This window comes from Myxine glutinosa, chromosome 6 (assembly GCF_964187855.1).
Source record: "Myxine glutinosa chromosome 6, kmMyxGlut1.1, whole genome shotgun sequence".
In the NCBI taxonomy this organism is placed as follows: domain Eukaryota; kingdom Metazoa; phylum Chordata; class Myxini; order Myxiniformes; family Myxinidae; genus Myxine; species Myxine glutinosa.
In genome coordinates this window covers 126,143,199-126,169,518 of record NC_136266.1, presented here as the reverse complement: position 1 = coordinate 126,169,518, position 26,320 = coordinate 126,143,199, and the positions used below count along the sequence as shown (strand labels likewise).

The window sequence follows — 26,320 nt, the reverse complement described above, 5'->3', positions numbered from 1 at the left end:
TACAACAGCACAGGGAACCTCTTTTGATTTTACAATGATCTGTGTTTTATGGAGGAACTTGCACATACTGTATACCACATGCAGAGCAAACACATTAATAATTATTATTAATATTATTATTATAATTAGATTCCCATACTCTTTGCAGATTTCCACGGTGTATCAAAACTAGGAGGGAAATATTTCATGGCTGAAACCTGCAACCCTGGACAGGTCGCTATTTCGATGCAGGATACGTGACTGAAGCTGCAGGGATTTGGAATTTGATCATGGTGCTAGTGATAACTTACAAAACAAACAGTGGGATATTCAATGTCCACCTATGCTCCCAGTGCTGGCAACCGGGTACTTTGGTTTAACGTCCATTCGATGGATGGTACACATTTTGATGTATTACCCTGCATGATAAATACCACGATGACAGTTTATGTCTGGGCCGACATTCAAACACAGGCTAGACAGCTCAGAGATGAGTGCAGAGTTGGTGAATTATCATCGGAATCCTGAGCAAACTACCAGCCAGCCAGTTTGTGAAAGAGTTGGGCCAAAAACTTTCCTTGGCCGACCCCACAAAAAGGTGCGAGTCATCGAGGCCACTAAGCCTGGTATTGGCATAACGGTGGCTTCCCTAAGATCCTCGGGTCTTGAGTTCAAGCCCCTGGTGTGCTGTTGAATTAACACCAGGTGGGATACAAATAAATAAAACAAGAAAGATGCCATGCATGGCATGATACTTGCAAAATCCCTGAAATAAGTTGTTGACCTTTGGCCTATGTTGACCTTTTGACCTATTTTGACCTCAAAAATTGATGGTGGTTGAATTAAGTCAGCTGATATGCAAATTCCCTTCAAATTTCAAGTCAATCGAATGAAAATTGAGGATTTTAGAAATTTGGCCTATGTTGACCTTTTGACCTATGTCGACCTCAAAAATTGAGGGTGGTTGAATTCAGTCAGCTGATATGCAAATTCCCTTCACATTTCAAGTCAATCGGATGAAAATTGAGGATTTTAGAAATTTGGCCTATGTTGACCTTTTGACCTATGTCGACCTCAAAATTTGATGGTGGTTGAATTCAGTCAGCGGATATGCAAATTCCCTTCAAATCTCAAGTCAATCGGATGAAAATTGAGGATTTTAGAAATTCCTCTTAAGTTGTTGACCTCTTGGTCTATGCTGACCTTTTGGCATATGTTGACCTCAACAATAATTGGTGGTTGTATTCAGTGACCTGATATGCAAATTCTCTTCAAATTTCAAGTCAATCAGATAAAAATTGAGGATTTGAGAAATTCCACCTAAGTTGTTGACCTTTTGACCTCAAAATCAATAGGCTTCTTTCCTTATGACCAACTCTACCATTTCGTGGAGTTTCGTAAAGATCGGTTTAAAATTGTGACCTGTAGGCGATTGACAGACAGACAGAATAATGAACACGACCAACCAATATACTTGAAAAATCCTCGATTTTAGCAAGTAATAAATCGAGGCCGCTGAAGTAGTGGTAGGAGTAGTAGAGAACTAGCTGAAACCCGTGGAACATCCACGGAAGGGAGGATGTGGTGTATGGATAGAGTGTACCATTATGGATGTCATAGGGGATTTGCTTGTCCGAGTAAGAGTTAGGAAGAAAGATGAGAATGAAGAATGCGTATATGAACAACGATCGCCGACACCGGCACAAATGCATGCTCTGGATTGTCCACTCAGTGGACGGCTTGCTTTCGCCTTCGCCTGTCCAATCAGCGAACGGCTTGCTTCGCCTTCGCCCAGCAGACGCCAATACGATGGCGTCGTAAGATGGCGTCGTATCGGCCGATAATCGGATGCTTTTGAGCCCCAACGTCAGCTAATTCTGATTTTTCGAGTATGGCTGTACGTGATAAACAAAGAGCGCGGTTCGTAGATCGTAAATCCATTAGTGCCGTGGGCATCGGGTCACTGGGTGCGGCGTAAAAGGGATAACAAAGTCGGGTCCTTACGCTATTATTATATAGATGCCCTATTTGTAACGGTTTGATCTACATTAGGGAAAACCCAGCAAGATAACATATGATTTCTCTTTCTTGAGATGTCATGGGGGTATTTATGATCCATAAGCGAAGACAGTTGAGACAGCTGTGCTGATGCCCTCTGAAAAACGACATACGCTGAAATGTTGCAACACCGCGTGCCCTTTTAGGAGGTAGTAACTGTTCACTGCACACAAACCTGTTTTGCAGACATTGTAATAATTCCTCCATTAGCCTGCAAAAATAATCACTCTTTTCTTGAACAGCACCAGGAAGTTAAGTGAGGTGTGTGGCAAAATCATGTTTGGTTTCATGAATTGATATTTCTTCACTTATTACACTTAATCGTTGCTCTTTTTTTTGAATAAATATTTTGGAAGGAAAATATTAATGTTTTTGGGTGTCCTTTTTCGCTCGATTGGCCCCGCCACCCCAAAAAGGCAATTTTATTGTCCACGTGACCCGCTACGTCATTGCAGGAATATTTATTTGCCACAGGTGGTTTTATAATGATTTTGACTATCAGAGGATTCTTGATCGGAAAAATCTTCATCAAATACACTTTCTGATGAGTCTGAAGCGAGTTGTCTGGCCATTATCCATTGCGTGCTGAGACAACCTTGCCTTTCATTACATCACGCAGATGACGTCATGACCATCACGATATTTAGGGGCGGTACCGATGAACTGATGGATTTGCTCAGTTCTTTGTTTATTACTTAACTAGATTAACACGCTTCGACGTCACAATGTCGACCGATATGCCTCCGCCCACATTATTACATAATTATACATATTTGTACCAAGTTTGATTTATATCCATTCAGCTGGTGTGAAGTATTACATTTTTACCTGACATGACCTCTAACCTTTGACCTCTGGATGCCATAATCTATTCAGTTCATTTTTGTATCATATATACCCATACCAAGTTTGTTCAAAATCCCATTACTTGTTCACAAGTTGGCATGGCAACATAATTTTTACTCAATAATGACCTCCGACCTTTGGCCTTTCACCCTGTGACCCCAAAATCTATTCAGTTAATCGTTACATCATTATACATTCCTGTACCAAGTTTGGTCAGAATTCCATCACTGGTTCACAAGTTATAGACCTATTACAGACATTGACCTTTGACATGTTGACCCCAAAATCTAATCAGTTCATGTTTGCCTCATCGTGCATACCTGCACCAAGTTTGACTAAGATCCCTTCGGCCGTTCTCAAGTTATCGCGATAACGAGAAGCTATCATGGACGGCCAGACAGACAGACAGCCGGATGGACAACCTGAAACACATAATGCCTCCGGCGACTTCATCGGCAGAGGTATAAAAATCTATATAATCACATCAAAAAAAGCTCTGTCTCCCTTTAAAGGGCAGATTCTAGTGGGGGAACCCAACAACAAGTTGCCATTGATTCTGTGCATCGTCAATTCATAGGTTGTGCCCTAAGTTACAATTCTTGGTCAGCCTTTCCCACTCAAGATCCACACATAAACACTCCAGCAAAGCGAATTTACTTAACAGGATTACAGAGTAGAGCACAGCCTTATGGAGCAAACAGAGAGAAAAGCCTTAAAGTTTTACACGAAGCGTGTTTAAATAAACGTTTTGCTCTTTCAACAATCCCTTTCCCCATCTGAGTACAGAAAGAAGATTTCATGAAACGTTTTGTGTACTCAAGGCCCACTTGTTAAATTCAATCTGCATTCATAATTTTCAAATTATTTATGATAAAATGTCAATAGGAGGAAATCCGATTTTATAAATTTATTCTGCGTTCCATAGTTTCTGACTCTATAACCATGTTTTGTTTCTTTAAAACAACAGAACGAGAACCCACGAGAGACCAGACCTACTGGAAAAGCCAAAGCCGATCCACAGTTTTACCTCTTGGGCAATTCCTGTGGCTGTGACGTCATGGCTTTCAGGTATACCCTCTTCTTCTTCCTCTTCTTCTTCTTCTTTATCTTTATAAAGATTGCATTGCCTGGGTTGCAGTCTCGGATTTTCATCAAATGCTGCCATGTCTTTAAGACAGCTTTTCATCACCATCTCAGATCATCCCCCATCGAAAACCATGATCTTTTCTACCCCACACTTCCCATCAACTTTATTGTAAGGTCACTTTGCGTAAGTTGTTGAGTTCTCCTCTGAGCTTTACCCATACGCTATGACCTTTATGACACACATGACTACTTTTAAACCGCAAATTAAGAAGGTTAAATAGCCCGACAGAGAAATTGTTGTTTTATACAAAAGGCAAACAAGGACGTAACGGCAAAACATGACAATAACCATAACTAGCATTATCAAACATCTGGTTTATTATCTACTTTACCTCAAGGTGTAAATTGAAATAATTTAATAAGTCAAAACTATCAAACGACAACGTCACTCGGTAGAGAGCACAACACCTCTCACCGATAAGCCGGATCTGGATTCGGACCTGAACCAAAATCTAATCATCTTGTTCTTGTCACCTAAGCAACTCATCCAGCAAGTTTTGTCATAATCCGTCAATAACCTTTTCAGATATCATACTATATATACACAAAGAATTAAGTTAAGCACCCCTACACAACGAATTAAGGTAAGCACCCCCTAATATATATTCTTTGTGTATATGTATACATTGGCATATATTCTAAGGTATGTGAGATCAAATAATGATTGGTATGACATTAGCAATTATCCATTGATGAAATTGAGTGATCAAAGTGAAAAAAAGTGATTGGTTGAGTCAGTGATCCGATCACGTGGGTCCTACACACGTTATTGACCCGATCACGTGGGTCCTACACACGTTATTGACGCAAAGATCGCTAGAGGTCTTCTCAGAACAATGACTGTACGTTAGAAAACATAAACGTCATCCACACTGTCCGTGATGGACCTATAGCTCCATACTTAAATTGAGGTGAAAATATGCCTAAAATTCCCAAAAAATTTCACCTTAAATTATTCAGAATAAAATATTGAAAACGGCATGATTGTTATGTTTTTATGTGACCATAATATCACTTCTCCAGAAAATATAGCAATATCATGGGTATATTACACTGTTTTGACGACAACAAACTTGTAATGTGCGAGGTTGTAAAAAAACGGGGGGGGGGGGTGCTTAACTTAATTCTTTGTGTATATATATATCGTTCCATCACTCAGTGGTGAAGAATCAATTTGAAAATTCTCATGTCCTGATCCGTATTTGGATCTTCACCAAAATCCAATCATTTAGTCCTTGTCACATACCCAACCTCTCCGCCATATATCCTCCAAATCCATCCACAACTTTTTGAGATATCCTGTTCACAAACAGACAAACAAACAGACAAACAAACAGACAAACAGACAGACAAGCAAACAGGCAGGAGTGAAAACATAACCTCCATCCACCTTTGATGGCCTGTTTGCATCCATTTTGTACCCAAACTAAACTTGATGAAAACAACAGCTAAAAAGGGGGAAAAAAGTAAAATGTATTGTTTAGGGTTTTCCATATTCTCATAATAAAGGTTTGTTAAATAATTCATGAAAACCTCATGGCAAAGCAAATGGTAAAGAAGTTATGGCCTGGGGTTGGATGCATCGACAGACGGACACACACACAAACAAACACACACACACACACACACACACACACACACACACACACACACACACACACACACACACACACACACACTTCCTCCCAATTTAACAATATTATAATTATTAATTGTACAGTATCAGATATTCCTAATATGTAATATTATGAGCAGTTATTCAAAAAAAATACCCATCTGAAACGGATTCATATACGTTTAAGGTTTAACCTCAAATGAGCAATGCTTTGAGTGTGTTTTGTTAGAAACTGCAATTCAGCATATAAATGTATTGTTGAGGAGATATCGCAGTGGGTGGAGCCGGTAACCATGGCAACATTGTTCCGTTCCACCAGCTAAATTTTCCAATTTGTGTTTATTGTACCTCTGAAGTACTGCTTGGGAGCGAGGCTGAAATTATGGAAGCTCGGCTGGTAAACGGATTTAGGCATGCTTTAGACCTCCGGCATGACCAAAGATCACCGAAATTCTTTCCATGCCAAATGACCACCTCAAAGCACCTCACCGAAATTCTTTCCATGCCAAATGACCACCTCAAAGCACCTCACCGAAATTCTTTCCATGCCAAATGACCACCTCAAAGCACCTCACCGAAATTCTTTCCATGCCAAATGACCACCTCAAAGCACCTCACCGAAATTCTTTCCATGCCAAATGACCACCTCAAAGCACCTACATCGCCACGTTGCTTCTTCAGCCACGACCTGCCACCTGTCTCTATTCTCCCCATAGCTCTGCTTTTGGCAATATCCATTCAGTATTTATCACAGCATTTCATTCTGGTTTCCCATTCGATGATCCATAGATCAGTAGTTTCCGTTTTTCACTTTCCAACATCAGTTTCACTTTGAGATATCAGCTTCGTTTTGTCATTACTCCCGCCAGGGAGTAATGCATTCACTCGTGTCCGTGTGTGTGTGTGTGTGTGTGTGTGTGTGTGTGTGTGTGTGTGTGTGTGTGTTCGTGTGTTTGTGAACAAGATATCTGGAGAAGTTCTGAACTGATTTGGATGAAAGTTGGTGGGATGATTGCCCTTGGGATAAGGAAGAATTGATTAGTTTTTGGTGAACTCAGGATATTATTCCCGATCCAGGAATTTTTTGAAGGATTTTTTTACCATTGGAAGATATGGCTCATTTTTTTTTAACATTATCTTCTATATATTCTATATTTAACATTGTGATATGAAAATAGTTTTCATATTTGTTGTAAATGTAGTTTAAACTCGTGGTTATGCATTAGAGCGGTGTATTTCTTTTTAGCAGCGTCGTATTCAATGTTCATTTTTTTTTTCTAATAAAGACATATTCTGTCATTTTAAAACCACCAAAGTGGGTATTAGGTTTCCCCGTTTCATAAAATGTATCGTTTGATACGTATAATGCTTTAAAACAGTTTTTTTTGTTGTTGTTTTTTTTACCTCAGAAGAGATATCAACATTTATCTCAGCGAATGTCATTCGCGGTGTCAGTATTTGATGAACTTATAAAGACTTAGTTCCAGATTTGTCAATGGCTGAGGTATATTAACAAACCAATAAAACAGATTTGGCAAAATTCCAACTTTTTTTTAAAAGATCGCATATTCACCCAGGGTTGTGAGAGGCTGAAGAAGAAGAAACCTCGCATGGGCTTCCCAGACCAAATAAATGATTCTGGTCCTGGCTCTGCGATTTTCAGGTTTATTACTCCCGCCAGGGAGTAACGCATTCGATCGTGTCCGTCCGTGTGTGTGTGTGTGTTCGTATGTTCGTGTGTTAGTGTGTTAGTGTGTTTGTGAACAAGATATCTGGAAAAGTTCTGAACGGATTTGGATGAAAGTTGGTGGGATGATTGCCCTTGGGATAAGGAAGAATTCATTACTTTTTGGTGAAGCTCAGGATATTATTCCGGATCCAGGAATTTTTTTGGGAAAGATTTTTTCTGTTTTCCTGCATTAAAGCTTTTATTCTTATTCTTAAATGATGTTTTTCTCCTCTATTTCCGAGATATATCAAAATGAATTCTCTGACAGTTAGGGCTTACTTTCTTTTTCAGTTATTGCTTTGAGGAGAGGGGATGTTAAACAAAACGTATTATTCCAACTAAACCCACGGCGGGAGTATGTGCTCTACTGAGTGGCGTTCTAGTTGCAACTTATGATGCGATGTGTGCATGAAAAAGGTCATCGGAAACTATTTTTGCTTTCGATTTTCTAAGGTGTCTAAAGTGTGTGAAAACGTCTAAAAGTAATATAAAACGGGTCTAAGGTCTAAAGGGTGTAAGGGATATAAAGGGTCTAAAGGGTGTAAAGGTCTAAAGTTTCTTAAGGATCCTAAAGAGGCCCAAAGGATGTAAACAGTCTAAAGGGTCGAAGTCAAAATGGGTCTAAAGTGTCATAAGGGTCTTAAAGGTGTCCAAATGGTCTCAAAAAGGTCTACAGGTCTGAAAAGTGTCTAAACGGTCTCAGATCACCAATTTGGTTTCAGACCAGGTCACTCCACATTGGACATGCTGCTTCTTCTCACCAACACTTTTTTTTGTTTTTGTTTTTTTGTATACAAGATCGAGGCTCGTGAAAGAGCGAACATTAATCACACAGAAAGACAAACCGACGCATAAAACATATAACATCGGGAGCGGTAGACAAGATGGGGAGAGAGGAGGAAGGACACAAACACAACATTATTTTGAGAGCAGGGACCGAGAGACATGGAGACATCGAGAGATCTGTGAGAGGGAGAGGGCATTGGAGTGGGGGCATGGGAAGGGGGGGGGGGTGGGAGAGGTATAAAACATATGGACACTGCCAGGACTTCCAGGAAAGAAGTTGGAATTTCAAACAAGGTGGATCTGGGGTGAATTAGCGGGGGTAGAAAAGATCAAGGTTTTGGATGGGGGAAGATAAGAGATGGTGGTGAACAGCTGTTTTAAAGACCTGGAGGGACGAGTGGGATTGAAGGGAGTGAGGGAGTTTGTTCCAGAGGCGGGAGAAAAGAGGAATGAAAGAGTGAAGGTGAGCAGAGAGCCGAGATTTCGGCAGTTTAACCATCAGAGGGTTGCTGGCAGATCTTGTGCGACATGTAGGAATATTTGGGGGACAGAGCACAGAGAGAGCTGGGGGTGCAAGGCCGGAGAGGAGTCGGTAGAAGACAGAAAGACCACCTACTTGTCTGCGGTGAGTGAGTGAAAGGCCCTCAGAGATAGCTTCATCGCGGGAGATTCCAATAATTCTGAAAGCTTTGGTTTCGACAGCGTGAAGCCGAGCTAGGTGTGAGGCAGGAGCACCGGCCCATAGGGGAGAACAGTATTCCATTGAGCTGCGGATGAAAGCCTTGTATGTGGTGAGGAGCTCAGGTGTGCCGAGGAAGGACTTTGCACGACGGAGGCTGCCCAGTCGGCGACTGGCTTTGGAGGCCAGCTTGGAAATGTGGTTTTCCCAAGAAAGATCATGGCAGATAGTGAGACCCAAAAGCTTGAGCGACAGAACTTCTTGGAGAGGATTGTTGAGAAAGTAGATGGGAGGGTTGTCCAGTCGATCTTTTCGGAGAGACACAGTAAGAGTGTGAGATTTGTCAGGATTGAAAGACATGTTCCACTTGTTTGACCAGTCTGTGATTTTGTCCAAGTCTTCAGAGAGTGAGGAGGCTGCAGACTGCCGATCTGAGGGCAGAGGAATGGAGCGGCAGAGAGTGGAGTCATCAGCAAAGAGATAGAGAGGATTTTCCAGAGAGTCAGAGAGATCATTGATAAAGACCAGAAAAAGCACAGGGCCCAGAACACTGCCTTGGGGAACTCCAGCCTGAACAGGAAGGGGAGTTGAGAGAAATCCATTCAGGGCTACACGTTGACTACGACCAGAGAGGAAGTCCGCAAGCCATGCATGGAGATTTCCATGGATACCAAAGGAGGAGAGTTTGGTGAGCAGAGCTGGGTGCCAGACCGTATCGAAGGCACGTGATATGTCGAGGGAGACAGCTCTGATTTCCTGTTTGGCATTGAGGACCTCCATCCATTGTTGAGACAGCAGAAGCAGCATGTCCAGAGTAGAGTGACCTGGTCTGAAACCAAATTGATGATCAGAGATCAAGCCGTTGGAGAAGAGGAAAGATTTCATATCCGAAGCAATGATGGATTCCATGACTTTGTTGATAATTGGGAGCAGGCTGATTGGTCTGTAGTTGAAAGGATCTGTTTTTGCACCTTTTTTGTGTAAAGCGGTAATGTTTGCTGATTTCCAGGATGCTGGCAGATGACCTTGAGCAAAAGAGAGGGTGAAAAGGACAGAGAGAGGGTGAGATAGAGCAGCAGAGCAGGATTTTAGGACCCGTGGGCTGATGCCGTCTGGTCCAGTTGCAGAATCAGAGTCGAGGTTAGACAAAAACTCCTCCACCTTGTCAGGAGAGAAGGACACAGAGTCCAGGAGCAGTTGGGTTCGACTGGGAAGGGTGGGAACAGAGAGAGATGGGTTTGGGACACAAGATTTTGAGGCAAACACAGAGTTGAGGCATTCGGCTTTGTCACGTGCGATGTCAACTGTGTGGCCATTTGAGGTAAGGGATGGGATGGAGGGGGAACAAACACCAGAAACGGATTTGACCAGACGCCACCAGGATTTGGAGGAAGGAGACAGGTTTGAGAGTTCATTCTTGAGTGTGGAGAGATAGTGCTTCCTGGCACTCTTGAGGGTAGACACACACTTGTTCCGAGCTTGGTGGAAGGAACTGAGATTGCCTTCAGTTGGATTTGCCTTCCAAGAGGCAAAGGCAAGTTGTTTCAGGGCAACTGCCTCACCACAAGATTCAGTGTACCATGGACGGGAGGAAGGGTAAGACAACTGAAGACGAGATGGGATAAATCTGTGCATGAGAGAGAGCAGTTTGCTTTGGAAGAATTACCAGGAAGAATTGATGTCAGGGGCAGTGGAGATGGGAGACCAATCCAGACGATTGATGGCTGCTTGAAGACCGTCCCAGTCGGCCTGAGTGAAATGCCAGACTCGTCGATGCTGAGGAGGCTCTCTGAGAATGGCCAGAGAGATGTCCACTTTGACAAGCACATGATCAGAAGAACCGATTGGAGCAGAAGAAGAGCAGCAGACATTAGCAGGGAAGTTTGTCATAACCAAGTCTAGAAGAGAAGATACTCCATTGGCTGAGATCCGGGTCGGGAAATTGACAGATTGTGTCAATCCCAGTGAGTCACAGAAGTCCTTTGCTGAGGTGCCATGACTGGTGAGAGAGGAACCCACACCCAACCAGCTGGCATGATGACAGTTGAAGTCACCACACATGAGGAAGAGAGAGTTGGGATGAGTGGATAGAAGTTGGTCCATGTTGTCAGACAGTGAAATGTAAATGGAGTCATCACTGTTTGGAGGACGGTACAGAACACATATGAACAAAAGGTGGGAGTGGAGAGGAAGCCGTAGCCAGAGGTACTCCTGGGGGTGAGGAGGAGAGAGGGCAGTGCAAGGAGAGTGAGGAAGAGAGTTTTTGATAAAGATAGACACCCCACCACCAGGACGAGGCTCAGGTCTATCATACCGGAGGAGGGAGTAACCAGGAAGAGATATTAAGGAATCAGAGACATCTTGAAGGAGGAAAGTCTCTGTTAAGCAGATCAAGTCTGGATTGTCAGAAGCAACCTGTATGGAGAGATCAGTCAGGTTTGAGCGAAGGCCCCGGATGTTTGAGGTCCATACCGTTAATGAAGAGAGAGGGGGAGCATCGGGTACAGGACAGGGGAGGGGAGGAGTAGGGTAAGATGAAGGATGAGAGGGGGAGGTAGGGAGAGCAGTTGATAGTGTGTCAGAGATTACAGAAGAGTTCCAAGAAAGGGAAGGATGAGGAGGATGAAAGGTTTGATGGTGAAAGGATGAGGCACAGTGAGGGGTTGTTTGAGGGGGGGGGCAGAGGAAAGTAGAAGGTTGGGGGGGGGTGGAGGTATGAGATAGAAGGGAGACGAAGTGGGGAGGAGGCAGCTTTGAGGAGGAGGGGGGAGGAGGGAGAATTGGAGAGGAATGGTATGGGGGGAGATTTGAATGGGAGGGGTTGGGGGGGAGTTTTGAAGGGGAGGAGTGAGGGGGGAGTTTAGGAGGGGAGGGGCAAGGGGGGAGTTTAGGAGTGGAGGGGCAAGGGGGGGATTTGGAGGGGAGGGGCAAGGGGGGAGTTTAGGAGGGGAAGGGCAAGGAGGGAGTTCAGGAGTGGAGGGGCAAGGGGGGAGTTTAGGAGTGGAGGGGCAAGGGGGGAGTTTAGGAGTGTAGGTGCAAGGGGGGGGATTTGGAGGGGAGGGGCAAGAGGGGAGTTTCGAAAGTGGATGATTAATGAAAGAGGAACATTGATAACAAATTGGGTTTGTTGTGATTTTCAAGTTAGCAATCCGATTCAGAACGATGGAGGAGGGGTGGAATGAATGTGAATTTAGACCATGTAGTGAGGGAGACGTATAAGAGATTGAATTTCTTTTTTTTGACATGGAATGAGATGGAGAGGAATTTGAAAAAAGCATTTTAAATAGGAAGAAAAACAGCGTGTTGTAATATACCACTGAATAAAACACTGAAGGGGAAAGTTTATACATATTTAAATAATATTAAAACAGAACCGTAAACAATCTTATATGCACAAAGTACCAACGGGGGGAGAGCCGAGAGGGACCACCACGAGTCACGTGGACAGGGCAAAAGGTGGATGGCAAGGAGATAATGGGGGCGGGGCGAACAGCACACCTGGACAGAAAGTACAGGATGAGACAAACAGCACACGTGGAGAAAGGAAAAATAAATGTTTTTTTTTGTTTGTTTTTTTTCGTTTTTTTTTTGGGGGGGGGGGGGGTGGTGGGGATTTAAAACGTTAGACAAAGAGTATTATGTTCGGGGTAGAAGGGAAAAAACTAAGAGCCAAGCAAAACACGATGTAGGGGAGTTAAGTAAACAAACACCGATGGGGTACAAGGCCGCACACGCGGAGCAGAACACGATTAATTAATTACGAGTTACAGGAAATTCAAACCAAAACTAACTATAAACAAACAATAACGCATGGACGATAAAATAACGAGTTGAAATTTGACAAACACACGAATGCAAAAATAACCGCTTTGGATGCCCGGAGAGAACCAAGCCTCAAGGTCGGAAGCTTCAACAACTAGGCCACGTGGCGCGAAATACTCGACTATTTTTTACAGGTATGAAAGATTAACACCGATAATAATCTTCCCAGGGACACGCAAAAGGTACACACACGTAAGATAAATACAGTTTCGACAAAAATACAAATGTGACAATTACTTAACTTCGAGCGTGCGTGAGGATCGTGGAACAGCTTCGAAAAACCGTGACCGCCTCGACAAGATCTCGCGAGATCTGCGAGATCTCGCAATGGATGGAGGCCCTCAATGTCAGACATGAGATCAGGGCCATCTCTCTGGACATATTGACTCAAGACATTTGAGCTTTTCATTTTTAATAATTTTGTAAAAAATTCTAAAAAAAAGAAATTCCACTTTGACATTATGGGGTATTATGTGTAGATCAGTGACAAAAAGTCTCAATTTTATTCATTTTAAATTGAGGCTGTAACACAACAAAATGTGAAAAAGTCAGGCACTGTGTATCGTCCTTTTGATCCAGTCTGGCATCCTGCCTAAACTCTCTGCTTATAGCATCCATGGCAATCTTCACACGTGCCTAACTGACTTCCTCTACTCCCATAGCCAAGATGTGGCTCTTAACCGAATCCTTTCATCGCCTTTCCCTGTCAAGGCTGGACTGCCCAAGGTCGGGTTCTAGGCCCCAGTCCTATTCCTGATCTTCATCAATGATCTCTCTGTCTCTGGAAAATTCCCTTTATCTATTTTTTTTTATGACTTCACCCTCTGCCGTGACATCCCTCATCCTTCAGACAGGCTGCATGCGCCTCTTCCCTCTCTTCAGAACTTTACAAGATCACAAGCTGGTCAAACTTTGGAATGTGGCTTCCAGTCCTTACAAATCTTACACTCTCACTATTTCTCTCCGAAAGGACTGTCTGGCAAGCCAACCCCTTCGCCACCCCCCATATACTTTCTTAACAATCCTCTTGAGGAAGTTCAGTCATTAAAACTCCTGGGTTTCAATATCAAAATTATCTTTCTTGGGCAAATCACATTTCAAAGTTGGCCTACAAAGTCAGCTGCCGACTGGGCATCCTCCGTTGTACAAAGTCCTTCCATGGCACACCTGAGCTCCTGTCCACCTAGGTGACCTTCATCGACAGCTTGATAGTGTACTGCTCTCCCCTTTTGTCTGGCTCCTCTGCCTCACATATTGCTCTGTTTGACGCTATAAAAACCAACCCATACATCATGCATGTGCAGGAACAAATTTGCAAAGCAAGGGGCTGGATCTGAACCCATGGGTATCCCCACTGTCTGCTGGAGTATCTTGGGATGTGAACCCATGGGTATCCCCACTGTCTGCTGGAGTATCTTGGGATGTGAACCCATGGGTATCCCCACTGTCTGCGGGAGTATCTTTGGATCTGAACCCATGGGTATTCCCAGTCTGTTAGAGTATCTTGGGATCTGAACCCATGGGTATCCCCACTGTCTGCTGGAGTATCTTGGGATCTGAACCCATGGGTATCCGCACTGTCTGCTGGAGTATCTTGGGATGTGAACCCATGGGTATCCCCACTCTCTGCGGGAGTATCTTGGGATCTGAACCCATGGGTATCCCCAGTCTGTTAGAGTATCTTAGGATCTGAACCCATGGGTATCCCCACTGTCTGCTGGAGTATCTTGGGATCTGAACCCATGGGTATCCCCAGTCTGTTAGAGTATCTTGGGATCTGAACCCATGGGTATCCCCACTGTCTGCTGGAGTATCTTGGAATCTGAACCCATGGGTATCCCCACTGTCTGCTGGAGTATCTTGGAATCTCAACCCATGGGTATCCCCACTGTCTGCTGGAGTATCTTGGGATGTGAACCCATGGGTATCCCCACTGTCTGCTGGAGTATCTTGGAATCTGAACCCATGGGTATCCCCACTGTCTGCTGGAGTATCTTGGGATGTGAACCCATGGGTATCCCCACTGTCTGCTGGAGTATCTTGGAATCTGAACCCATGGGTATCCCCACTGTCTGCTGGAGTATCTTGGAATCTGAACCCATGGGTATCCCCACTGTCTGCTGGAGTATCTTGGAATCTGAACCCATAGGTATCCCCACTGTCTGCTGGTGTTTCTTGTTGCCAAATGTAAAGAAACTGTTGTTTAGGAGATATGAAATGCTTTATTTAAGTTATTTTTTTTAAATAACTGCATGAATATTGATTTTTATTTACAGACCAGTTTGCTCTTTTTGATAGACTAATGTATATTGTATTACCTCCTGCAAATGCTTTATCTACCGGTCTTCCCAATGCGGTTACGAGCTTGTCATGTGGAATGTTTGTGTACAATGTGGAAACTATCAAAAGTTGATAAACATTTAGCCTTACCCTTGTTATTAATGTTGTGGACACTGTCGAACACAGGTTTGGAATTATTAATGATCCAGAATTTCTTAATAACAGAATAAAATAATTACCAAATTTAATATTTTAATTTAAAATGACTACCACATTTCTCATGTTTGTGGCATCATGGTGGCTGTGCGTGTTGTGCTGTGAGTTCTCTGTCGTGTTGGTTGGTTTTCCTATCCCCCATTTCGCTCCCTTGTGTCCTTGTTTATGCTTGTAAAGTTTCCCCTGTGTGTCCTTTCATTGTTGATTGTATGTTTTGTGTGTCCTTTTTTTGTGATTGATGTTAGCTCTTACACGAGCCTCGATCTTGTATACCAAAAAAATAAAATAAAGGTCCACCTTTTCATGGTAGTCTTTAAACATTTATAGCTTAGTTTCAACGCCCCTGTAATACTACCGACAAAGGTGTCAAACTGCATTCTCTACTTGCGATGATGAACCTCATCTTACAAGGGTGTTTGTGCATTTTTGGGATCCAGTAGATGAATGGTAATTTAGGGTGTTTATCCGGAACTAACAGACTTCTCCCTTTTGAGTGATTTAAATGGTATTTTTATTATCCTTAATTATTTTGTAGGTCTTTGAAATTTCCGTCTGTAAGCCCAATTCTACCAACCAAAAGTGTTTGAATGTAGAATGTTTTGCATACAAATGCAATCTTATTATTTGTTTTTATCAATTGGAGCAATAACATATTGTGTTTGAAGGCTGTTTTAAATAATCACGCGTCTCCGGATTGTTTAAAATTACCTTTGGATTATTGATTCCAACTTTTCTTTTCAAATCAACAACTGGCATTCTGCGTGTGGATCTTCAAATATAGATGGTTCACAATTATAATGTGTATTATTTAACCATTCCTCCACGTCTATAGATTGCACAATTTCATTGTAGTTGAAGATTTTTCCCCGAATTGCATTTCCCAAAGTGTACACAACCCTCGGTGTCTCTCTCCGTTGTATTGTTTCGGGAAGTTTACTCCACATTTCATTCTGCTGGAGTATTTTCTCGAGATTGATTATAATTTCTACTTTTGTTATCAAATACTGTTCTCCCCTCTGGGCCGGTGCTCCTGCCTCACACCTAGCTCGGCTTCACGCTGTTGAAACCAAAGCTTTCAGAATCATTGGAATCTCCCGCGATGAAGCCAACTCCGAGGGCCTTTCACTCACTCACCGCAAGGAAGGGTGGTGGTCTTTCTGTCTTTTACAGACTCCTCTCCGGCCTTGCACCCCCAGCTCTCTCTGTGCTCTGTCCCCCAAATATTCCTGCATGTCGCACAAGATCTGCTTGCAACCCTCTTATGGTTAAACTGCCAAAATCAAGACTCTCTGCTCACCTTCTCTCCTTCATTCCTCTTTTCTCCTGCCTCTGGAACAAACTCCCTCACTCCCTTCAATCCCACTCCTCCCTCCAGGTCTTTAAAACATCTGTTCACCACCATCTCTGATCTTCCCCCATCCAAAACCTTGATCTTTTCTACCCCCACTAATTTCACCCCAGATTCACTTTTTTGAAATACCATCTTCCTTCCTGGAAGTCCTTGCAGTGTCCTCGTGTTTTACACCTCTCCCACCACCCTCTCCCCCCTTCCCACGCCTCCTCCCCTCAAGCCCTCTCCCTCCCACAAATCTCCCGATGTCCCTGCTCTCAAATGTTGTGTTTGTGTGCTTCCCCTTCTCTCCCCATCTTGTCTACCGCTAGCCTTATTATATGTTTTGTGTGTCTGTTTGATTTTTTTGTGTGATAAATGTCAATTGGACAATTGGTTAGCTCTTTCACGAGCCTCGATCCTGTATCCCCAAAAAAACAAAAAAAAAACTTGATGATGTCATTGGCTGAAAGAAGTGTGTAAACGCATTCTTGAAGAATGTTCAGAAGTACATGGCTACCATCAAGGCTGCCACCAGAAGTTTAAGGTGAATCTTTATCGTTTACACCAATGGGAAAGTGATAAAGCAGGCCCGTCAACTTCTCGTGTCACAGGACTATTTTCAAGTGACAACGACACGATCATATTTCAACCTGATTGCATCTTTTGCAAGAAGTAACGTTTGAAAGCAGTTGAGGGGAAAGATTTGTGGACAACAGTGAACACATCAAAGTTTAAATACGATGGGTGGAAGATTGTTGATGCTGCAGAGATGAAAGGTGATGAACAGTTTCTGGTTATAATTAGGGGATTTGGCTTATTTCCCTGTGATGTAAGGTATCATAAGTAGCGAGCAAGTACGTTAAAAAAAGTAAGCTCGAAAGACATGACATCTATAAGGGTAAATTGTCATTCTGTTAACTGAATGGTAAAGGAAAATTTCAGAGCTTTCCAGTTAACAATCATCAGTGTAGACAAAGCAATCAAAAGAGCACAAGAGCTTGGCGCTGGTGTAGTTGCAGACGTTGCACTCCTTATATGAAGAACCATTATCGATGCTTCTGAGAAGTCAGTCATTACCTTGGCCCAAAAGAACACAATATCTGGAAAGTACAATTCCATAAATGAACAGTATTATAAATAACTAGCAACGGTACCCGCCCTATGGGCGGGGCTTCAATTGGGAGGCCCAAATGAAAAGGTAAAACATCAGAAATTGAAGTCTTTTTTATTTTATACGATTCATATAAACATCCGTTAAATCATATCACACGCAAATCATCAAAATCTAAACAGTATCTTACTATAATTCACCAAATGTCCCACAGTGATCGATACACTATGATCGTGATGATGGTGATCGTGAATCGTGATCGATAATCGTGTTCACAATCGCTATGTCGTATGTACTCCCGATACGTGTTTCCTTCAGTTGAAATGGGTTGGAATTCTCTCAAGCAGGGAATCAACCCGTGTCCTTATAAAAGGTCTTTGTCCGAGGTCACCGAGTTCGATCGGTGCAGCCGTGCAGCGATCGGTGCAGCCGTTTGTGCGGCACCCGGGAAAACAACATCGTCGCAATGAAAACAATGAACGTTATGCGAACGCGACGGTTATGCGTGAGTCCAAACCTGAGAATGTTGGAGACTAAAGCTGAAATTGGGAAAACTAAACAGCCTGTTTTACTCCTGGAGATCCCAGGATTACCCACCCAAAATATCGTTGCGATCGGTTCAGCAGTTTTTACGGTACCTTCAAACGGACAGACAGACAGACAGACGGACGGACATTTGATGAATTATAGTAAGATTCAATTGATATATGTGGGAAAATTACATGGATGATTTGGGCCCCATTGGAGGAAGACCCTCTCGTGTTCAGGCCGTTGGTACTCCTACTGTTGGCAGCGAATGCCCCAAAAGCATTGACGGAAAGAGAGTGGCAATCATATGTGTGGGAAAATTGCATTCGCAGTCAGGGTCGCCCAGATAGCTCAGATGGCAGAGCACAGTCACGGTTCACCAGAGGACCTGGGTTCGATTGCTGGTCTGTGTGTGTAATTTTCCCACATATATCAATTTAAAGTACAATTCCTTCCCCCTTCTAACGGTTCCTCAACCATGTCACCAGAGTCAAGCTCATTCATCATAAACTTATGGTAGCTGCCTCGCTGGTAGCCCTGTTCTTCTGAACATTCTTCTGGAATGCGTTTGCAGACTTCTTCCACATGGAGAGGAGAACATGCAGGTTGAGAGAGTCTCCTGTCACAAATGCTCTTTAGTTTTTTTTCAAACCTCTCAATGGGATCTTTTGACTGAGACAGAAAAGTGAATGGACCATGCTTTGAACCATTGCAATGAAGCATGCAAACATGTTGGACCTTTTGTTCCCAAACTTCATTTATTTGCGGGGCAGGATGTTTCCGTTTTCTTGCTGTTCATGGACTCCATCTTAGAATCATCAGAGATCTACATTATATTGATTAAAGGAAACAAATGACATCCAACAATAGTTAAGCACAAATTCTAAGAATACTTCAATATATTTTGTATCATTAACACAAGACTTGAGCTTGGCATGTTCATCGATCTTTGTTTGGTCATCACGCTTAGGACAATGAGGTAACGTGCCAGGCTTGGTGTAATTTGAGCTAGTTACTAACGAAATGCTGCATAGCAACACCAATTCGCACAAATTTCATGAACCTCAATAAATGGTCGAATTTAGACCCTGGTCCCCACAGGGCATTACAAACATAGACCAAAGGAGTTAATGCAATGTTAACACCTTTTTTCCATTAAAGGGGACATCACAAACACAACAAGAAAAAGAGCAATCAGAGATTGCAAATCCTCGCCAGGATGTATTTTCAGTGGTTTTTAAGGATTTTGTGTTAAAACAAATATGGCGGCCGAACCAGGTGACCGATGACGTCATCATTATTTTTTTCCAAACTAATTTATTCCTAGATTATGCTCAAGAAATTTCATCTTTATTGGATGAAGTTTTGTACTTGTCGAATTATGACGTCATAATGGAGGCACCTATGACATCATAATTAACACTTCCCCATGGAGAGCTCTTTACAATGAGCCATGTCTAAATTTTTTATATTCAGCACTTTCTGGGATATAGAGGTGCAAAGTTTTTCGATTTTTCCAAGATGGCGGCCGAACCACGTGACCTATAACGTCATAATTATCATTTAAAAAATTATACAGGTGGAGTTGCACCTATGGTGAAAATTTCCTGTCAATCGGACCAACGGTTGCAGAGAAAAATCATATTTATTCTGTGTGGACAAACAGACAATCAAACAAACAAACAGACAAACAAACATAATTTTCAGAATCATTGGAATCTCCCGCGATGAAGCTAACTCCAAGGGCCTTTCACTCACTCACCGCAGGCAGGTTGGGGTTGGTGGTCTTTCCGTCTTCTACCGACTCCTCTCTGGCCTTGCCCCTCCAGCTCTCTCTGGGCTCTGTCCCCCAAATATTCCTGCAGGTCGCACAATATCTGCCTGCAACCCTCTTATGGTTAAACTGCCAAAATCAAGACTCTCTGCTCACCTTCACTCCTTCATTCCTCTTTTCTCCCACCTCTGGAACAAACTCCCTCACTCTCTTCAATCCCACTCCTCCCTCCAGGTCTTTAAAACAGCTGTTCACCACCATCTCTTATCTTCCCCCATCCAAAACCTTGATCTTTTCTACCCCCGCTAATTTCACCCCAAATCCACTTATTTGAAATACCAACTTCTGTCCTGGAAGTCCTTGGTGTCCTTGTGTTTTATACTTGTCCCACCCCCGCCCCCCCAACCCCCTTCCCACGCCTCCTTCCCCAAGCCCTCTCCCTCCTACACATCTCCCGATGTCGCGTTTGTGTGCTTCCCCTTCTCTCCGCATCTTGTCTACCGCTCCCTCTTTTTATATATTTTGTTTGTCTGTTTGATTTGTTTGTGAAATAACAAAGGAGAGGTTAGCTCTTTCACGAGCCTCGATCCTGCATACAAAAAAAACAGACAAACAATCGGACTCCAATGCAATACCCTCTCCTCTGGCGAGGGTAATTATGGACACCAGGTGGGATCATAGGGGTGTTTCACAGCAGGCTCCCTTGGCGCATGGACTAATTGCAAAAACCCATCTCCCGCTGCGTGGCGGACGGGCTAATAATATACTTGATACTAGTACCTGATAAAAACGGCAATGAGCAGAAGAAATACCAGGGCAGGAGAAAAGGTCGGCGAAAGTAAAGCAATCTCCAGCAGCAATAAGCTTCCCGTTACTACTACGACTACTAGTATTCCCACCTTTTCGTGTCGGCCAGGAAACGTTTCTGGGCCACGTCTTTCACGAACCGGCTGGTCAGACATAAGCTGGTAGGAATTCGTCATTTGTTCAGCGTGCCAGCGATAACTCATCTACACTTCACCAAAGACACCATGGAATTATTAACGTCCACCAGGCGGTGGTGGCAATTGATCCCAGGCTCGGCAGCTCTAAGGTAAGTGCACCCACCACCTGTGCACCATCCTGTTGGATCTTGTCAGACTTCTCAATAATCGACACTGTAGCTTACTTATTTAGTTAGCTAAACTCTTTTACAGAGCGTTGGTGCTGCCAAAGCTGCTTCTGGGTAAAGGTTATTGGGTGGTTTGCCATTGCCTTCAAGTGTTGTTCATCCATGCTCCATCCTTTTAAATACTTAACGTCAAACTAGGAAGCAGCGCGCACCATTTTTAAAGTCTTTGGTATGACTTGGCCAGGGTTTGGACCGCTGACCTCCCAGACTCGGAGCGGACATCTAACCTTCATGCCACCAAGTCTGGTGATACAAAGTTAACTAGAACGGCACTCAGTAGAAAGCTGAGTAAATGCAATATGGAAGCCTGGTTGGCTATATCACTCAATGGTGAAGAATCACTTTAAAATTAAATAATTCTCATATCCGAATCCATATTCAGATCTTCACCAAAATCAAATCGATTCTTCCTTGTCACACACACAACCTGTCCACCAGGTTTCGTCCAAATCCATCCATAACTTTTTGATATATCCCACAATGTATAGTTTTTGGCCCTTTGTCCCAATGGTGAAGAATCAATTGAAAATTAAATAATTATCATATCCGAATCCATATTCAGATCTTCACCAAAATGGAATCGAATCGTCCTTGTCAGACACCCAACCGGTCCACCAAGTTTCGTCCGAATCCGTCCACAACTTTTTGAGATATCCTGCTATGTATCGTTTTTGGCCCTATCTCCCAATGGTGAAGAATCACTTTTAAAATTCTCGTATCCGGATCCGGATCTTCACCAAAAGCTAATCATTTCGTCCTTGTCACATACTCTACATCTCTGCCAAATTTCGTCGGAATCCGTCCACAACTTTTTGAGATATTTTGTTCACAAACAAACAGACAGGGGTGAAAACACAACCTCCATCCACCTTTGTTGGCGGAGGTAAACATTGAAAAAAAACTCAAGATGCACCTCGGCATGCCCTGAACTGCTGTATCTCGTTCTGAGAATTTCCTTAAGGGCCTTCGTACATCATTTCAGCCAATAGCTTCTCAAGTCATATTTTGCTTCTGCTCTTCTTACCGAGAGGTCTTTGCAATAGTGAATGAAATGAGTAAATACATCTCTCGTTGTACCATTCAGAAGGTGTGTGCGGGAATTTAAACATGTGCATTTTCTCACTGCCGTGAGGTCAAGATGATCAACGTCAGGGGTTTAAATAGCGTTCTCCTGAAGGGACCGTCATTGGATCTATATAATGACAACGGAAGCGGCAGATGGACGAGATCGAGTAACATGCACTCCAAGTCGTGACGTGACACCACTTCCGCCTAGAAGGGTCGACACCCCAGGGGGAGTGAACCCCATGACCTTGCGGCATCTAAGTGAGTATGTTCGCTTCCCAAACGACTCCATAGACACAATAGCGAGGTGGGCAGATGGCTACAGAAAGCTTGCTTTGAGTAGCCTATTAAGGAAAGGGGAGAAACGCTGTGGAATAGGGTAGTGATCAATAGGGTAGTGAATTGGGTCGTGAACGGGACGGCGGCCATTGTATGTTAAACAAATGGAAGAATTGTTTTAATCTTCAATTAAGAGTGGACACAATAACCGATTTACAAAATGCAAAATGCATAACAAAATGTTATGTAATGAAATTTAATTGAATTGTTATTTCATATTTTTCAACTTGTCCGATAGGATTTTGCAGAGGTGGTGCACTTCCCTCTGGAACGGTCTCGTCCAGGTTTGATTCCCTACCACTGTCGGACTGTCGGATGGTGCTTCACAGGTAGGGCATTACATCACAAAATGTGCCATCCATCGGATGGATACGTATCCGGGTGACCCCTCTGTGGGCATTAGCTGATGGACGTTAAAGATCCTACGGAGCAGCCCAAATTTTTCGGCTTGTCTTTCGGCAAGAGCAGGGGAGTCATTACCAGAACTCATTCATTCCGTTCATTCACCCCAGATCCACTTCTTTTTTTTTGAAATCCCGACGTCTTTCTTTCCTGGAAGTTCCAGCAGTGTCCATGTGTTTTATACCTCTCCCACCACCCCCCCCCCCCCCTTCCCATGCCTCCTCCCCCCAAGCCCCCTCCCTCCCACAGATCTCCCGATGTCCCTGCTCTCTGCTGTTGTACTTGTGTGCTTCCCTCTCTCTCCCCATCTTGTCTCCCGCTCCCTTTATTATGTTTCATGTGTCCGTTTTTTTTTTTTTGTTTTTTTGTGATTAATGTTAGCTCTTACACGAGCCTCGATCTTGTATACAAAAAAAAACAAAAAAAAAACTCTGAACAAATTACAAAGTCCCGCCCAAATCACCTTCAGTCAAACATCACGACTAGCCAGTCGGTTCGTCAAATTCTTGGGTCAAAACCCTTCCGAGGCCGACCCCACCAGGAGGTGGGAATAATTGGTGCCGTTATAGAGGAAGTGGTAGGTGTAGATATTCCCAACTACCTCATGCTGCAAGAAAGAGCACTGCTGACTGTAATGAGGATGAGATCATGCAGAAACATCATCTGCCATGTACACTCCAACACCAAATGCATCAAATGTTTCAAATTGAACTCCTACATTTACATATTCACAATATATTGTATAAACTCATTTCGAGAAAGAGGTCGCCTTATTAGAGAAGAGTCAGACAGTTTTAAGTAGGCCAATGTATATGTGTGCAAAATGAACCAATTTAAAGTACATATTACAGTAAGCAACTCAGGTGTGAGTAGAACCCCCACATTAACCAACGTACGTGGCAAATTATAAAATAGAAAGGCCAGCGATGAAGGTAAGACCATTGAGGGCAGGTACAAAGGATGTTCAAACATTTCTCACAATGAGATTTACTCCCACTATACTCCAAGACACGTGAATGTTGTCATAATATGAACATAAATAAGTTCAATTTTCCACCTATATGAACATAAATAAGTTCATATAGGTGGAAAAAAAAGAACAAAAAAACTAAAATTCTGAAAATAAAAACAACTTCGGTGTTTCTTGGGCGGTCGCGAATGTCTCGTTCCGAGAACATTTCCAACGCCGCTTTTTTGGAAATGCGCTAATCTTGCTTGCGCTAATCCCTGGGCACAGATGCCCTTTTGCACGTCTGTATCTCTATGGATGTAAAATTGTATCAGCCTATTTATAACAGCTTCAAATACAAGGGACCGACCTTGAGCAGCCCTTGAGACAAGATAAAGGATTCCACATGGATAATTGAACAATCAAGAAATGAGCCACAAATCTGCACACGATACCCCTAGATGGTTTATAGGTGTGTCGAGACTCGAACCTCGGCTGGAAAGCTCAGAGCTCGTGTGGCATACCTGTAGCATACCCTGCCAGCTCTATGAAAATTTGTCTAATTGGCTCGTCTCTTACAGTAAAAGTTTTATTTATAAAGGCTGGTTTTATCGTTTCATGTCCTCATAGATTTTCCCTACTTCTTTAATCGTTGGGAGTGATGGGGAGTTTTTTTGGGAACCGATTGCAGTCGAAGCCGAATGTGTTATGACATCACATGAGCAGGAATCACTAATAGCGAGGGGAGTTTTGTAATGTACAGCCTTAGCCTTACAGGCCGTTTTTATCACCCACACAGGGTTAGATCATTGACAAAGCAGTTTCCCAGCTGTCATAGCAGGCTGATGGCTGGCCAATTATGCGGATAGAGAACGAGGGAGAGAGAGAGAGAGCCTCGGTTGAAAATCGATCGAGTAACCATCTAGACAACCTTTGTATTTTCCTCAAACTTACATGTGTGTCACATGTCATCGATGCACCAAAAAATTTCTCATTGTACGAAAGGACAAATGACAAGTAACACAAATTTAGCTGTCAGCGAGGTGTTCTTAATGGGACATTCGATGTTATATGTCACGGATGGCAAGGTAGCTAAAAGGTAACATACTCCTCTCTGAGCGACCGAGTCTGCCCTTCATTTCCGACCAAATTATAATCGGTCATACTGGTGTTTCTCATGCAGAGCAATGTATCAACGTGTGAGCCGTCGTTTGGATGGGACTTTGAGCTGGGAAGCCATCTGTTAGCAGTGATTGCTGTTGCGGTGGATGTTAAGGATCCTATGGTGCGTTTCGCAAAAAAGTGGGCAAAAGTGGGCAAAAAAGTGGGCAAAAAGGTGGGCAAAAAAGTGGGCCGCCCTCCCTGGCAAAATTACAATTTACTGCTGCGATTACTGCTGAGAAGGAAATGGAAACGGAAATGGAAATGAAGGAAACTTCTGCGCATTCCAAGACACCATCAATTCCCATTTATTTAGCCTGAAATTCCTGGATTATGATGGAAGGAACCCGTATTTTAATCCCTATACTCCATTTATTTGTCCATTGTCTACTAATTTCCTTGTATTTCATGCAAAAGTAAACTGTCTACTAATGTCTTTGTCCTGCTTGTTATTTAGCTGCAAGCTCCTCTATGAGCCACAGATCACTGTATAAAGCAAGTACTGCAGAATTGTAGAAAGTATCAACTGTGGCAGGAAGTTGACCAATATATTGTCGAAAGGTTGGCATTTTATGGAAAAGTTAATTATGGAATCTGAAACCATCATTGGTTTTATTTATGTGTTTTATTACTGAACACCAAACTATCCACAAGGTTTAAAATATATATTTTAACAAAAAAAAATAGACAAAATTTTAGCAAAATAAAAATAAAAATGTATTAACAAAAAAAAATATATATTTTCTTCAATCAGATCTATTCTCCTCTGTTGTTGGTGTTTCGTATGCAGCCCGCAGCTGCTGGTTGCATCATTTTCTAGAAGCATGGCTGTGTCACTGATGCATTGCCATGTTACAAGTAAGCTGGTGCTCCTTTTGCCAACCTCGGAAGGACACGGATGACAGGACACGGATTTTGTCCTCGGGTGACAGGACAAACACGTTTCTATAACGGATAAACACACCCGTACAGTTAGTTGGATCACTTTGGGAAAAAATACAGCTCCGCACTGAGCTATTTTTTTGTAGCTCGCCCTGCAGTACATCGGTGCAGCTTGAGCTGTGCCGAGCAATCCTAAGTGCCGTACAATGAGAGTGGAGAGAGTAGAGTAGAGACGCGGAGGCAATTAGCTTGCGATGCCCAGGAAAACCTCATTGCTGACACAGACCTGATAAGTTTCTCCGAGTTCACCCCCGGTGAGCGCCGGCGGGTTGGCATTGAGTGCTTTGCATTAGCACCGTTAACCTGCCTGTGGACACGACAATATTAGACAACCGCCCGTGGTCGTGAGCTCGATGTGAGGACGCAGAATGGTGTTGCTGTCCTTACAA

At 43.1% G+C, this 26,320-nt stretch overlaps 1 protein-coding gene across 1 annotated transcript in view; it reads right to left on the bottom strand.

The window, feature by feature from the left end:
• The window catches only part of LOC137412624 (tomoregulin-1-like), a 152,223-nt gene that overhangs the window by 101,001 nt on the left and 24,902 nt on the right, over positions 1 to 26,320 (bottom strand). The window lies entirely within an intron of this gene.